This window comes from Pipistrellus hanaki, assembly GCF_964339955.1.
Source record: "Pipistrellus hanaki genome assembly, chromosome: 13".
Classification (NCBI taxonomy): Eukaryota; Metazoa; Chordata; class Mammalia; order Chiroptera; family Vespertilionidae; genus Pipistrellus; species Pipistrellus hanaki.
The window spans coordinates 53,474,968-53,490,106 of NC_140515.1; the positions used below are offsets into that span (position 1 = coordinate 53,474,968).

Genomic DNA, 15,139 nt, shown 5'->3' on the forward strand with positions numbered 1-15,139 from the left:
CGGAACAGCGGTTGAAAAACGCTGCATTAAAGGTATGAGTCTAAACCACTTTAAAGTGTGATTAGGAAACATGGAATTCCTCTTTTATGACTTAGAATGGAGAAAAGCATTTCTTAGCATGGCTCAAAATGCAGAAGAGACCAAAGGAAAGATGGATTAATTTATCTACATAAAAATAAGGACTTTGTGTGGTGAAGCAGCAGCAGCAGCAGCAGCAGTAGCAGGGGTGGAAGTGGGGGGAGAGATGAGAAGGAAGAAGAGGAGAAAAAAGAAGTAAAAAAAAATTTTTTTAAATGAAAAAGACAACCAACAAACTGGAAAAAAAATATTCCTATTACTGACAAAGCACTAATCTTACCAAACAGAGTCATTTTATAGAAACTGAATAGACTGAAAGGCAAAAGATATGGCCACCAGTTCACAGAAATAGAATTCAAAACTATCTCAGCGGTATGAAAATATGCTCAGCCTCATTCATAAGAAAAATGCAAACTCAAATTACACTGAGATATTATTTATGAAATTCCAAAAGTTTTATGATAGACAGTACGGTTTTTCTCCCAGAAGCAGAACAGAGACAAATATTTTGGTGTAAGTAATTGATTTGGGAGGTGATCATAGGAAACATCAGGAGGAAAGTGAGGAGGAAGGGGAAAGAAGTGGTGACAGGGCGTGTTACCCAGCCAATTTCTGGTGCAGGGCACCTGCAGGAAACTATGGAGATTGCATTGAGCCGTGGTCGGCAAACCACGGCTCTCGAGCCACATGCAGTTCTTTGGCCCCTTGAGTGGGGCTCTTCCACAAAATACCACAGCCTGGGCAAGTCTATTTTGAAGAAGTGGCGTTAGAAGAAGTTTAAGTTGGAAAAATGTGGCTCTCCAAAGAAATGTCAATCGTTGTCCTGTTGATATTTGGCTCTGTTGGCTAATGAGTTTGCCAACCACTGGCGTAGAGCATACTCGAGTTCTCTCTCTAAGAGTGAGAAAGCTGGGGTATTTTATTTACCCACCAGCTCCCTGACCACCACTGGTTGGTGGCTGCCCGTGGGACATTCACTTTTAGGCATTCCTGCCCTCCCATCCCCCATGCTCACACACAGGCTAAACCTGCTTCCTGGAGCCAGAACAAAGCTGTGGGCAGACAGCTGCAGCTGCATCCAGAGATTGGGTCTAGAGGGTGTGGGTGGGGCGCAGCAGCTTGCCCACACCCTCCATTGATGGCCCTGCCAGGAACAGGCACTCGCATACACCGCTGTGAGAACAGACGCTCTTACAACACCAATGGCAACTGGGATTGCCAAGTTATTGGCAACCTGACAACATCTAATGCTGAGTCTTTTCTCCTGGTGCATGCACCCTTTGACTCGGCAGCCCAACTTCCGGGAATTCATCCTGGAGTAAAGATTAGCACATGTAGTAAATGACACAGGTGCAAGATAATTCACACAGTCTTGCTGGTAATGACAAACACTTGGAAAGAACCTAATATTCACCTATGAGAATGAGCTGGTTAAATACCTTAAGGATATATATAAAATTACTTAATTCAATATATTGCTGTAATACATTACTTAGTTCAAAAATTAAATTTAAAAAGGCTGCTGGATATCTGAATTATGAGGTACTTTTTCATTGTTATATATTTCTGACTTGTTTGAATGTTTTATGTGGGGCATGTATAGCTTTGCAATATGAAAAAAAAAATAGTAGTGATATAATGGCCAATACAAACTAGAGAGACAGATAAACACTTGAGAGTAATCAGAATGGCCTGGCTGGCGTGGCTCAGTGGTTGAGCATAGACTTATCAACCAGAAGGTCACATATGCTTGGGTTGCAGGCTCCATCCCCAGTGTGGGGAGTGCAGGAGGCAGCTGATGGATGATTCTCATCATTGATGTTTCTGTCTCTCTCCCTCTGCCTTCCTCTCTGAAACCAATATCATATATATATCATATATATATATATATATATATATATATATATATATATATATATATATATATAAAGTAATCAGAATGGAAGGTTTACTGGACCAGATGTTGAGCTATAAGTAATAGAAATAACTGGCTAGTTGAGGCAAGAAAAGAATCTGATGGATGGACAGCAGATAGTTCACAAAATCACCTGGAAGATCGGAGCAATGGGCTCCTAATAAAGGTAGAAGCTCAAGGAGGCAGGACTTCTAATGGGTACTGCACTGTGCTAGGTGTGTGTGTGTGTGTGTGTGTGTGTGCAGGGCGGGGGAAGTGGGACGGGGGGAGAGGGGGAAGGACCGGAGGATTCCAAGAAGAGTAACACAGTCCCATTACAGCAACTACCACAGGAATGCACCTCATTGTTATCTAGAACCTTACCGCTGAAAAAGCTCTTTCATGTCCATTTCGTTTGATCTTGACAACCACACAGTGGGATGGCTCTCCCGCATCCAACCTGGTGCCTGGCGTGTAGTAGGTACTCAGTAAATGTTTGTGAAAAGGAGGAACATGTGAAGGAGTGAATGGGTGAGAAAGAACTGGTGAGAGCACAGGCTTTGCCAAGGGCCAGTTCACGGACTGGGATGATGGCTCGTCACCTGTGCTGTGCAATGTGGTAGCCACGTAGGGCTACCGAAGCTGGCCATGTGCTCATGAGATTGAAGGGTGGATTTTTCATTTCCTTTCATGTGAATTCACTTACATTGAAATAGCCACCGGCTGCTAATGGCTACCGCCCTGGCTAGCACATGCCTAGGGTTCAAATTCCAGCTGATGACTGGAATAAACTCCTTCATCTCCCCAGATGTGACCTGGGGGGAAATACTTTACTGGTTGTGATGGTTCGAGTGTGAAAGGTGAAGGTCACTGGGATCACTGTGAGCCTCCTGACCACTGCCATTGCAAGGGGTGTGTGTGTGTGTGTGTGTGTGTGTGTGTGTGTGCAGAGATCAGAAGGTCAGAGCCCATCCGGGTCCCATGGCTAGAGCCTCGAGCAGTGAGACTGCTTCTCCTGCTTTGTGACCACAGTGGCTTGCTCCCCATACAGGCACTGAAAAATGAGTCTTCCGCGTAGGTGTGTGATTAGTATTCAAATGCATGTAAATTCCCCTGGGGTTAATGAAAACATCCATTTGTTTAAAAGCACGTCTGGCTTTAGAGCAGCTTTTGGTCATTACGAGGACTCCGAATCAACAGACCCTACACGCACAGCTATTATCCTGTGAGGTATCCCAGGATCATCTCTTGACACTGAAAAGGTCTCCTCATCCTCTGTTGGAAATTCGAACATCTCTTTGTTAGACCAAAATCAAAAAGGGAAGACACAGGATACAAAACACACAAAAGAGTTAAATACTGAGAGAAAATGGTGACACAAGACACATTTGCTAGAAACACGAATGGTGGGTTGTTGTTGGTTTTTTTTTGTGTGTGTGTTTGTGTGTGTGTGTGTGTTGTTTTTTTTTTTTCCAAAAAGGGGTTTCTTTAAAGTCAGTTAATGGAAAAGGCCCATGTGTAATTCACGAAAGAATCCCGCAGCAATCAGCAGCTAGAATAAGTAAAGCCGAGTTTAGTTTTAAAAAACGAACTGCACACATGCAGACAGGGTGAGACAATGCTCGAAAGCAGATTCTGTAAAAGACTCCAGGATTTTAGAAGCTCGGTCCTGAGTGGAGTGACTATAAGCAAAAGGTGCCAGCGAGGATCCATTGGGAGGAGGGAAGAAAATATTGCAACTCCTATATTGACTTTTTAGCTTAAAAAAGGGAGCCAAGCTTCGTAGATATTTAATAGATGCACGGACAGAAGTCCATGGATTCCATTTCAGTACATATTCATCTACAGGGCACATACTCAGCACTATTCTATTCAGAAGACTGCATCGTTTAAAAGCTTTAGGATCTTTTTGTTATGAAGACAAGCAGCTTGGGATAAACCTGCAGTACGATGAGATGATTAAAAACAAGCCGACAATGGAACCGTCGCAGCTATATTAGTTAGCGGTTCCTACGTAATCAACCACCCCAAAACTAGTTGGCTCACAACAACTATTTTTTTACCGGTTAGAATCTGCACAGCGTCCCTTGCCCTGACAACTTAAGCAAACTAAGTCCTGGGAGAAAGGCTTCAAAGAGCCGGATCCCCATGCTACGAAAAGAGAACATTTGTAGGAAAGAGGAGTATGTGTTCGACATAGCTCACAGTGATTAAAAAAAAAAAAAATTAAATAGACAATCCCTTGAAGCCAGAGAAATGAAAGCATTTTTCCTTTTACCCTACCTGATTTTCTAACTACGGAACTCTGTGACTTCAGAGTTCCCATTTGTGTGAAACGCCAGTGGGCTGACAGACAGATTGCTGGAAAATCCCAGAGATGCGTGTATTCCATACTGGTCCACTTTTCTCATTTTTATCAAAGGATCGGCTATTTCTCTCTCCTCCTTTTAAAGGACGAACAATATGGTCTTTGTTCTTTTTCTTTCCCCCTCTCCCTGCCCCTCCCAATTCAAATTCTATCATGTAAACTCCAAATATGAGCAGGTTTGAAAATGGATTCTGAAGAAAAAGCTTTAGGATAAACAAAAGGGGAACGGAGTGCAATGCGTAGCCCTCGCCGCAGGAGATGGGGTGACAGATGTGCGTTACCCCTGCCCAGAGAATGGAGGTGGCTTAGAGCGCTGCTGTGCCCGGAAAGCAATATATGAAGTAAAATATCTTTCAAAGAAAACCCGTGCAAATGCAGTGTTCCTTCTGGGGACAGCTGGAACAGTGTTCTGTTTGAATAATTTTATATCTTCTCCTAGAACTAAAATTTTTGCAAAGTTAAATCAAAATCCCTGTATTGCACAAGAAATGTATCCAATTTACTGTAAGATTTAGGATGAAAAGTTAAGATCACACATAAAATACATTTCAATAACCAATAACCTTGAAAATGATGAAATTTCTATTTTCTGGCTTTGTAACAACCAATTAAGGTTGCAATGAAAAAAAAACCAAAAAACAAAAAAAAACAAAACACAAAAAACTGCATTCCTGGAAGAAAAATCAGAAATGATGATGTCCTTACGCTCAGAGAATTTTTAGTCAAGTAGTTTTGTTGTGTGTTTTTTTAATTCAATCTGCAAGTTCCTCCACTTTTCTGGACCCAAAGTTACTTTCTGCCGAGGGGAGCAAAACAGAAAATGGACACTTGCTTCTGGCACTGTGACCTTCTGCAGGCCCTTGTCCGAGCTGCCCGGATGCACATCCCTGCGATTCAGCCAGCAACATTCTCCATCCACACGCTACTCTGCAGCACGCGAGAGTCAAAATCTCTCTCACACCAAGGAAGACTGCCACACTACAAACACTTCTCCCTCTTCTGTGAGACGGATGATTAAAAATAATATATATATATATATATATATATATATATATATATATATATATATATATATATATATAAATTCAGATGGGCAACTGCTCACCACTGTTATTTTTCTCCCAGCAATACACATAAAGACATCTAATGTTTGTTTTAAAACCAATCGAGCTCGCCAATATTATAAACGATCTATTTCCTTTAAAAAAAAAATCTATAGCGGGTCCATCTGTTTTCCAAGACGTAGCATGAAACCTCCATCGGTTTAAAAATGCATACACACCCATACACTTACGCACTCACTCCAAGTCCACCCGTAGCCACTGGTGTCTCAGCCATCTGAGATACGTTGGTGGGGATGGGGGTGGGGGGGAGAGGCTGGGAGGATTTGTTTTGTTACAATAGGCATGCATAATATTTACTGAATGAGACATTTTGCTCTGGAGTTTGCTTTTGCATGTGGTGGAGGGGGGGGATCCTAATTGTATTTATACTTTATATGGCATGGGTGACTCAGTTCACAGCAGAGGCACCTGCAGCAAATTAATTTGTTGTAGCACATTAATTATCTCATCGCTTCTATTTAGGCTGCAGCTGTTGCTATTATGGTAATGCTATTTTTTACCGCCACTGTATACAACAGGTTATGGCAATAATAGAAATATCTCCCCTTTTTGGCTGCCCCCCACCCCACCCCTAAACCCCCATCCTTCCCATTTTTTTCTATGTGAGAAAGGAAGACGGAGAGACATGTAGGCAAGTTGAAGCCCCAAAGCGCACGATAATTTTCTATTTCTGAGTCGATTTGTAAGAGAATGGGCGAGTGAAATTAGCAAAGCATCACCCCACACAAAGATGGCGCGTGCAGAATTTGTGAGAGCGCAAAAAAAGGCGAGGAAGGAGAAGCATGAGGCACGGAGACACTGCACTGCTGGGGTGGTGAGTGTTGGGATGGGGGCGGGGAGATGCTGCAGTTCTCTGAAATAATAAGGTGGGGGGGAAGGACGGCATACAAAGAGTAGGTTTCTCATTGTTTGTAAAATATAAACACAGATGAATTCTGTCTTTGGTTTGTTCATGCTTTTCACTCTGCACAGCAGGGATGTTCTTAAGAAGTTGCCCTCTGCGAAATTTCACTAAATGGGAACCGTGGACCCTGCATGATGGGATTATAATCACACCAGCCACCCCTTTTACATAATTTTTTTTTTGTCTAAGATCCAGGAAGGCTCCCCGTTTTTTTAATATATAGAAAGCCACAGACATGCCTATGTGGATACACTGAGGGGGTGCGTCCCCAGAGCCTAAGTGCCAGCAAAGACAAAAACAAAACAAAACAAAACAAAAAAACAAAACAAACACAACCACCACCGGTGATGCCACATCTACCGACCTCCATGGATTCAAAAACAGTATGAAAATTTTGAGCTGACAAGAACATGTCTGCTGCCCGCAGCCCCGGCACTGGCTCACCATGTTGCCTATTAACCGAAAGATCAAAAATTATCGATTTCATGGCGCTTCGTGCTCGGGAAAGAAAGGCTACTTTCAAATTTGCATTGTGTAAGAAATGAGTTAAAAGAATCTCTCTCTCTTTTTTTCTTCCCCCTCCTGAACACTTTGGAATGTGAAAATGGCTTGTTTTAATCTTATTCACGATTTGCTATAATTCCATTATTTTTAGCAGCTGGAATCCAGAAATGAATTTTTTTTTTTTTTTTTCCCGATGAATTTTAGGATTTTTGCCGCAGTGTACATCTGCAGTCCCAGAATCCTCGGGTAAGTTAATCCTTCTTGCGATGGGAAATGCCTTTAACCTTCTGGTGAAGGAAATATCTGCAACCATTTTGAAATTTTTTAATAGGGAGGTGTGTGTGTGTGTGTGTGTGTGTGTGTGTGTGTGTTGGAGGGTTAGGTCTCCAAAGCATCATTTCTTAGCAATGCAGCGGGATCTGTTTTAGTTCTTAGAGACCCCGAGAAACGTACACCTTTGTGCTCTCTGAATATCATGGGTGATGTCCCCATGGCTTCCCCTTCACACTTGCTATGGTAGCCATGAGCGTGTACTTTAGGATGGCAAACGGTTGTGTCAAACCGGGGAAGGCCTGGAGAACACGCAACTCCGATTGTGAGGACGGACGCTGGTATAACTGACGCGGCCAGGAGTGTCCCTACCACCGCTGCTGCCACGGCCACCACCATGGCCATCGCCTCCCCCGTGGCCACCTTCGCCGCCCCTCCCTCGCCCTGCGGCACGCACCAGATGCGAGCTGCTGTCCGCAGTGGCCGGCCGCCGAGTTTGCCCGGTGGGTTCCTAGATTACTTGTGTGTGCGTGAGAATAGCCAACCCTGTAGCCTGACAAGAGGTATTTACAGCTCCTTAGCCTGTTCAGCTGGAAAGAAATCAAAAGATAACCCCGAAGCCTGGGATGATGTATTGCAAATCAGAAGTTCCAACCCATAAATAGCCCACTTGGTGGACCGCTAAAGGAGAGGCTGATCCTGATTATTGTCCAGTGCTTGCAGGCTGTCTAAAGAAATGTATTTAACTGGCGTTCTCAGAGGGTCGGGATGTATTGTTTATACATGCATGGAGTAATTATCAGCCTTACCTTTCTGCTGGGAGAGGATTCTTCCCAAGGAGACTCGACTAGAGTGTCCAGAGGAGACCACACCCTCCTTGCATTGTTTTCTACTATTTACTTTCATGTAGGGCTGAGTACCGATTACAATTATACAGTCATTTAAGGGGCCTAATCAAAAGGAGCCGGTCAGCCCTGCCTTGGTGGCTGTTGGTCGGGGCATCATCCAGCACACCACAAAGGTTGTGGGTTCGATCCCTGGTCGGGGCTCATGCCTAGGCTTTGGGTTTGATTCCTGGTCAGGGTGCATATGGGAAGCACCCGATCAGATGTTTTCTCTTTCTCCCTCCCTCCCTCTTTCTAAACCTATCCTCCAGTGAGGATTAAAGAAAAAAACAAAAACAACAAAAAGATCCAGAGCTAGACATTCATTTTCTTCTCTCTATAGGAAGCCCACTGTCTCAGTTTCAATAAATGTTTAATGAATAGATGTAAGAGTTAACTATGCAAAAAAAGGGAATGGGCCTTCTTTAAAGTGCTGCTGGCTGGATTAACGTTTCTGTCCAAAATGCAGAAGCCATCTGGGCGTTTATTTCTTTGCCTAAAGGCCATTTGAACGCGAGTGTGCCAGGGAACGGACACTTTCCGTTCAGGTTCTGTGTAGACGCTGCTTGATAATGCCAGTGGTCCGACAGCATGAGAGTAATACGTGCTCTGCGCAACGAGCTGGAGACATGTTTGGTTTCTAGGACTAGAGCCTGATATTAGGAACCATTTGTCCTTTGCATTTTCACAAAATGGATTAACTTATATCAAACCCAAGTTTGATATAAGGAAAAGGCGTAGAAGGATAACCAAGTATTTTTTTTTTTTTTATGAAATGCATTGCCCAAGGCCCATTTTAAGAATAATTTTTACAAAATCCCTTATTTCACAAACTCATCAGGTATTTTGATGTTTGTATTTTTCATTAGTTTAACAACAGGAATTGCCTTCATTTCACAGAAGTTATTCATCACACACACACACATATATATATATATATATATATATATATATATATATATATATTTTTTTTTTTTTTTGGTAAGACAATTGGAATAATTTCTGGGGTTTTTTTTTGTGTTTTTTTTTTAGAGAAGGGAATAGAAATTCTGAACAATTTGTTTAATTCAATTAATTTGCTTTTTGCTAGCCACTCAGTAATTCTCCGGTACACTTAAATTTGATGGTAAACCAGCTTGCTGCATTGTTGCAAATTTTACATTTCCCTTAATAATGTGTGTTTGCTTGAAGAATGACTAGGGATTTAAAATTCTTCATTCCAAATTTAGGTTAAGATATCTAAACCACAGAAAAATGTTTCAATTATTTTGACACCTAATGAGTAATACAAATATGGAAATTTTCATTCTGCAGATGTTCCAATAATGCAAATATTTCTTAACCAGTTTTAAGTGTTCCTTATCTAGCCAAAAGAAAAACAAAAAAGCAAAAACATACACACACACACAAAAATCCACCAAATTAAGAAAACCCTGACACAAAAACTGAACATAGAAAAAGGAAACATCCGTACCAAAACTCTTCAGATATTGATTAATCACACATCTGATTTTAAACATACGACTTTAATAAAATCAACTGAATATTCTTTGATTCTGTGAATGAGAATTAAAATGAAGGTTCTGGGCCTGGAAATGTTACTTACACTTTTGAAAACATTTATATTAGAAATAGTCCTTTTCTGCTCCATCTGTTTGAATTATGGCTAGCCGAGTTACCCACATCCATCGGCCACACTTCCAAAGAATGACTCCCAAAGATACAAATGCGGAAGTCACTCTAGACAATGGACCTCATGGAACATCATCTTAATGTGTGGACTTTCTCTCTCTGCAGAGACTCGCGTGTGCTGTGGTGATAGGCAGCAGTAGACATTGTCACTGTTTTTAATAAAATATCTTTGAGAAGAAAAAAAAAAAAGGAATTATTTCAAGAGCATGTTGGTCCTGAAGCATTGGCTAAGCCTAAAACGACATGTCTACTCCACGAAGGAATGAGTGGGTTTCCAGCCTGTCCCTATGTATAAAGCCCTATTGTTTGCATGCATTAATTACAGGGATAAAAGCCTCGAGATAACTTTCACTGTTGCTTTTTGTACTCTGTCCATTGTTTTGGAGGGAGGGGGGAAAAAAAAAGCAAAAAGCAACAGACTAGAGAAAGTGAATCAATAACTGTTTCAGCTTTGACAAATGCCCATCTTGCTGGGTTTCCATGAAGACATTTCCAAGGGAAATGAAGACCCAACTTCGGCCTATGAAAGGGAATTAGAAAAAATGTTTTTGAAGAATAGAAAATTAGTTTAAAAAAATTAGAAGCTCGCCTAACCGCTAGCTCCTTCCATTAAACAACTTACTTGGATTTCTCAAAAATGCACCTCCTCCAAAGAGAAATCCACACCCTCCCCCCCCCCCCCAAAAAAAAAAATCTGTTGGTTCTTAGCACAGTGTCACCAGATAGAAATGGAATCTACAAGAATCAGCCCAACCACAGGGCTGTAGAGCTCATCCATTGCCACCACGCATGGATGCCCAGGCGGTTCTCCCAAGGACTTGTTGAACTGCGGGCTGAGCGCCCATCCTAAGCGGAGTTCGCAGCCTGCGGGAGTGGGGCGAGCAGGCCAGACCGGCTAGTGCCCTCCCAGATGCAGGCTGAGCACCCAGTTGGGATGCGGGACCCGCGATCCGGACCGTGGGGAGGGTGTTGGGGGGACGGGTTTGGGGTGCGGGGTGCACCCAGGCAGAGCCACGTCCTGCAGGGAATGTGTGGCCCAGACCGCAGCGGCGACGGAAGCCCTCCACCCGCCGGAGTCCCCCCGACCGACCGGCCGGCAGCGCCAGGAGCCGGGCGGGCCGCGCATTTCCGCGTCCTCCCAGGACTGGGGGCGGCTCCCTGCGCGGTCCCCCTCCTCCCCCCGAGGATCGGATCGGATCGGATCGGGGCCGAGGTGTCGCCTCCCGTGGGCAGCGGCCAGCGCCCAGCAAAGCTCCGCGGCCGCTCTCACGGTCGGGGCGCGCGCAGGGCCGGGGCGTCGGGGTCGGGACAGTGGAGGATCCCGGAGGCCCCCCCCAACTCCTCCCTCTGGGTCCCACCAGGGACCCCCGACATCTGCCCCGGGTTCCCAGGGCGGGGCAGCCGCGGGGCTCCGTGCGAGGAGCGTCCCGTCCCCCACCCCCCCACCGGTTCCCAGGGGCGCGCGGGTGGGGGCCCTGCCCGGGCCCGGAGCGGCGGGACGGCGGCCGCGGCTCCCCTCGGCGGCTCCGCGGCGGCGCGGGGACTACTTTCCGGCCCCCGCGCCCCGCCCCTGGCCTCGCGCGGCAGATCCCTCCGCGCGGCCGGTGGCGGCGGCAGGATACAGCGGCGCCTGCGCGACTTATAAGAGGTCCTTGTGCGGCGCCATCTTAAGCCTCTCGGTCCGCGGCAGTCGCGATAGACCGGCTCCGGCGGCGGAGAGCGAGGGGAGGCGGAGACGGAGGAGCGTCCGAGGAGCAGCGCCGGTCCCCGCCGAGCCGCCACCACCGCAGGCCGAGGACGCCCGGACGCCCGCGGCGGGAGGAGCCTGTCCCCCTGAGGTGCGCCGCGCGCCTTCCCTCACCCTCCGGGGCTGCGCCCGCTCCCTCTTCGGAGCCAAACTTCGTCGTCGCGGGCGCGCGGTCCCGGCGGCGGCGGCGGCGGCGGCGGGGAGCCGGGCCTGGCGCCGCCTCGGAGGCCCGGAGTGGGGAGCGGGCTGGGGGGGGAAGGCGCCGGGAAGGGGCCGCGCCCGGGGGGGCGGAGGGCGGCGACCGGGCCCGGGTTCCGGCCGCGCGGCTCCTCGGGGGGCCCCGGGGCCGCCGCGCGCGGGGAGGGCGCGTCCCAAGGAGCCGGGCTGGCGGGCGCGGGGGCCCGGGGGGCGGGGGACGGCGGCTTCCGTCCGGGGGCTCCGGCCGCGGCCGAGTTTGGGGGAGGGACCCTGCGCCTCGGGATGCGCCGGGGCCGGAGCGCGGGGGGCGGGGTGGGGCCGGCCGGGGTGGGGGCTCCGCCTTCCCAGCGGGGAGTTGGGGTGCGGGCGCCGGGCCTGGGACGCCGCCACCCCGGGTCCCCGGTGCCGTGGGGGGGAGAAGGGCCAAGTCCGGGGACTTTTCCTCTCCCGATGCCGTGGTTCGGGGCTGAGGGACGAACGGGGAAGAGTGTGGGAGAGAAACGGGAGCGTTTCCGTCCGTGCCCTGCCCTGTGCGAGTTTGGCACCGGCGCCTCTTTCAACCGAAGCAACTTTACAGCCCGGGCTCCGGGGAGGAGCCCCCCTGTGCGTGCGGGCGGGTTTGCACCTGGGTTTTCGGGGGGCCGTGCAGGTGGGCGAGCCGTGCACGGAGCCCCCCGGGCCGGCGGGGAGGGTGTGGGGTCTGGTGCAAACCGGGGCGGGGGCGGCTGGCCGTGCGGTTTCCCCGTCCAGCGGGACCCCGGGGCTCGGGGTTCGGCCTCGGGCTGCTGGGGGAATTTTGGTTCGTGCAGGTTACGGATTCCCTCCCATCGTCTCCCTCCCGGCCGCTCAGCTGGATGCACGTTGGCTTTGCGGCGGAGTGAATTTTTTTTTTTTTTTTTCCCCTCTCTCTCCCCCTCGCGTCGCAGTTGGCGAAGTGAAACCCAAGCCCTGCAACTTCTCTCCGTGTTTTTGTCCGGGCGGCGCGGGGCCCGGGCGCGGGGCCTCGGGAAGTTCCGCGGCTCGGAGCCGCTCCGCTGGCAAGCGGCGGCGATGGCGGGGGTTTGGGTGCCCCTCGCAGGCCGGGAGCATTGTCTCGCACTTTGTATCTCCCAGACATCTGCGGGCTCCCCTCCCCCAGCCCGAGCGTGAATGGAGGCGGCCGGCCCGCTGGTATGCGGAGGTCGGCCAGAGGAAATCGAGGAGTGGCTGGAGTGAAACGGGAGCTTTGTGCCGTGAATAGTAGCGGCTCAGACTAGACTTCAACTTGAAGAGACGGACGGCTCCCCTTTGATTAAAAGAAAAAAAAAAAAAAAAAAAAAAGTCTAGGCTAGCGTGTTTCGGATCGCCGAGTTATTCGGTATTTTTGTCTGGAATTTAGAGAGCTGCTCTCATTCTTGTCAGTTGGTGCGCATTCAGTACCTTCAGATGTCTTCGTGTTAGCGAGTCTTCGTTCTAGGAAATGTGAAACGTGGCTTGAAACGTTATTTGCAGAATACTGCTGTTTAGTGACAGCGTAAATTAGGGGCAGACTTAGGTACTCTTTGGAGGCTGGTCTTGTGTTTTTTTTTTTAAGTCTAAGCTGAGGCTGCTGCTACATTTATTTTTCTTTTACAATCAAATCCACAAAACCTGGATTTGGAAATGTACCATTAAGGTTTGTTTGATACTATTGTTTCACAAGATGTGACTAACTTGCACCCAGTATTCTTTGTTTTGAAGGCCACATGCAAGGACAAGGCCCTGAAGTGATTGCAAAAGTAACTTGGAAAACTTGCAGAAGACCATTCTGTAGGATTAAAGGAATGCGGAGACCATTTAAGCCTGAAGTCCTTGAGGGAAAATAAAAAACTGCACTAGGAAGTTCAGTGTAGCATGTAATTTAAAGTCCGTGTCGAGTCCCAGGCCTGAGATTTTCCCGGAGGTCAGAACAGCGTTTTAAATAGCTTTCGGGAAAAACCAACCTTGTAAAAATAAGGTGGCTAATTTAAAAGATGAAGCTTTAAACAACAGTCTTGATGGGTCAAGAAGCATTCAAAAGTTTTATTTCTTTTGAACTCATCTGACTACTTCTTTTACCAATATTATGTAGAAAAATATGTATTTCAGTATTATAACTTAAACTGTGAATAGAACTTCCTGTTGGTGGTAGTGGTCATTGGAATAAAAATTGTTCATATAAATGAAGTTCTGTTTTCATGGGTAGTTCCTCACCCTCGGCAAATTTGAGGTGTGGTGTATAGGAGTAGCTGTCTGCAGATAGTCTTTGTTGTTGTTGGGAAAGGTGGGAAGAAGAGTGTGTAAGTATGTTAAGACTAGGTACATGGAAAATTCAGAAGTTTGAATATCTCTTACAAGTTATAAGTAGCTGTGAAGACAAAACCCCAGAAATGGACTGTATAAGTATAATCAGCCAATTGAAACTTTGTATTGAAGAAACAAAACACCTGTTCGGTCATAACATGAATTGGTTTCTCTTTCATGGTTTAATAATTGCTGATAATAATTGTAGATGACTAGGAGGCAAATTTTATTAAGCTTGTACTTTGAGCTTGGTTGGAAGCATGCTTGATTGCTAACCCAGGGCAGAGAAAGGATGAATTCGCAGGGCAAACTTCTAATTAAAAGTACTGCAACTCTTCTGTCATGCTACATGATTTGTAATATTGCTTTTGAAAAAATGAGTTGTATTATTCTAGGGGGGGTGGTATTCTTTTTCTTGGGAACACAATATTTTTGTTGAAACAGGTTTACTAAAAACATTTTTATACCATTGAAGTGTGTAGTAAGCACAAACGAGGAGCTGCTTCTTAGCCAGAGCATGTAGCTATTGCCTCTTGTTACCCTCATTGAGGGGATCCTAATTTACAGAATCGGTGCTCATTCTTTAACAGACTATTGTTTACATAATACTGTTTTAATTATGAGTGTGATAAATTAATTAGGACATTGGGTTAAAATAAATATATACTTAATCTCCATAAAAGGAAAGTAGGTGATTTGTATTAATTGAAAATTAGTAGGACTTAATGCATATAGTTTTTCCTCATGTAAACTCAGGAGAAAGTTCTTTGTTTCCTTTGATAACTTAAGAATGCTGCTTTTGTGTTTCATGCAAGACTGAGCTTGACTTAGTTTGAAACTGAGATCCGGCTATTGAGACCTAAACCCTGCTATCCTTGAAGTATGTTTATAATCTGCTTTCTCCTGAAGGAAAAGGCAGCTTTTGAAAGAGGGAATCAATTACATTAGGAATTTTTTAGAATCTACTTCTCTTTGAATTTTTAAATTGTGGGCATCTATTCTCTTATGTGGTATTTCTCAACTCCCAAAGCCTCTCTCGAACCTGATGGCAGCAGAGTGAGAAGAGTGTTAGGGCATGTTTTTATTGCATGCTTTGGTTATGTTGAGTGCCCTCCAGTGGATATAATGTAATGCTTGTAATTTTTTTCCTCCTAGTAAGTTTGTGTGGAATATAT

The 15,139-nt window shown here is 46.4% G+C and overlaps 1 protein-coding gene across 4 annotated transcripts in view; it reads left to right on the forward strand.

Moving 5' to 3' along the window:
* Window positions 1–11,349: 11,349 nt before the first annotated feature.
* CTNNB1 (catenin beta 1) overlaps window positions 11,350–15,139 on the forward strand; it is a 37,541-nt gene continuing 33,751 nt past the window's right edge. For 2 of the 4 annotated variants that reach the window (XM_084902545.1, XM_084902546.1), the window contains exon 1: window positions 11,350–11,556. The gene's annotated coding sequence lies outside the window, so the exon portion shown is untranslated. Of the gene's footprint in view, window positions 11,557–12,017; window positions 12,267–15,139 lie in introns of those variants that run through there. The other 2 variants (XM_084902547.1, XM_084902548.1) reach the window with 2 other exon arrangements.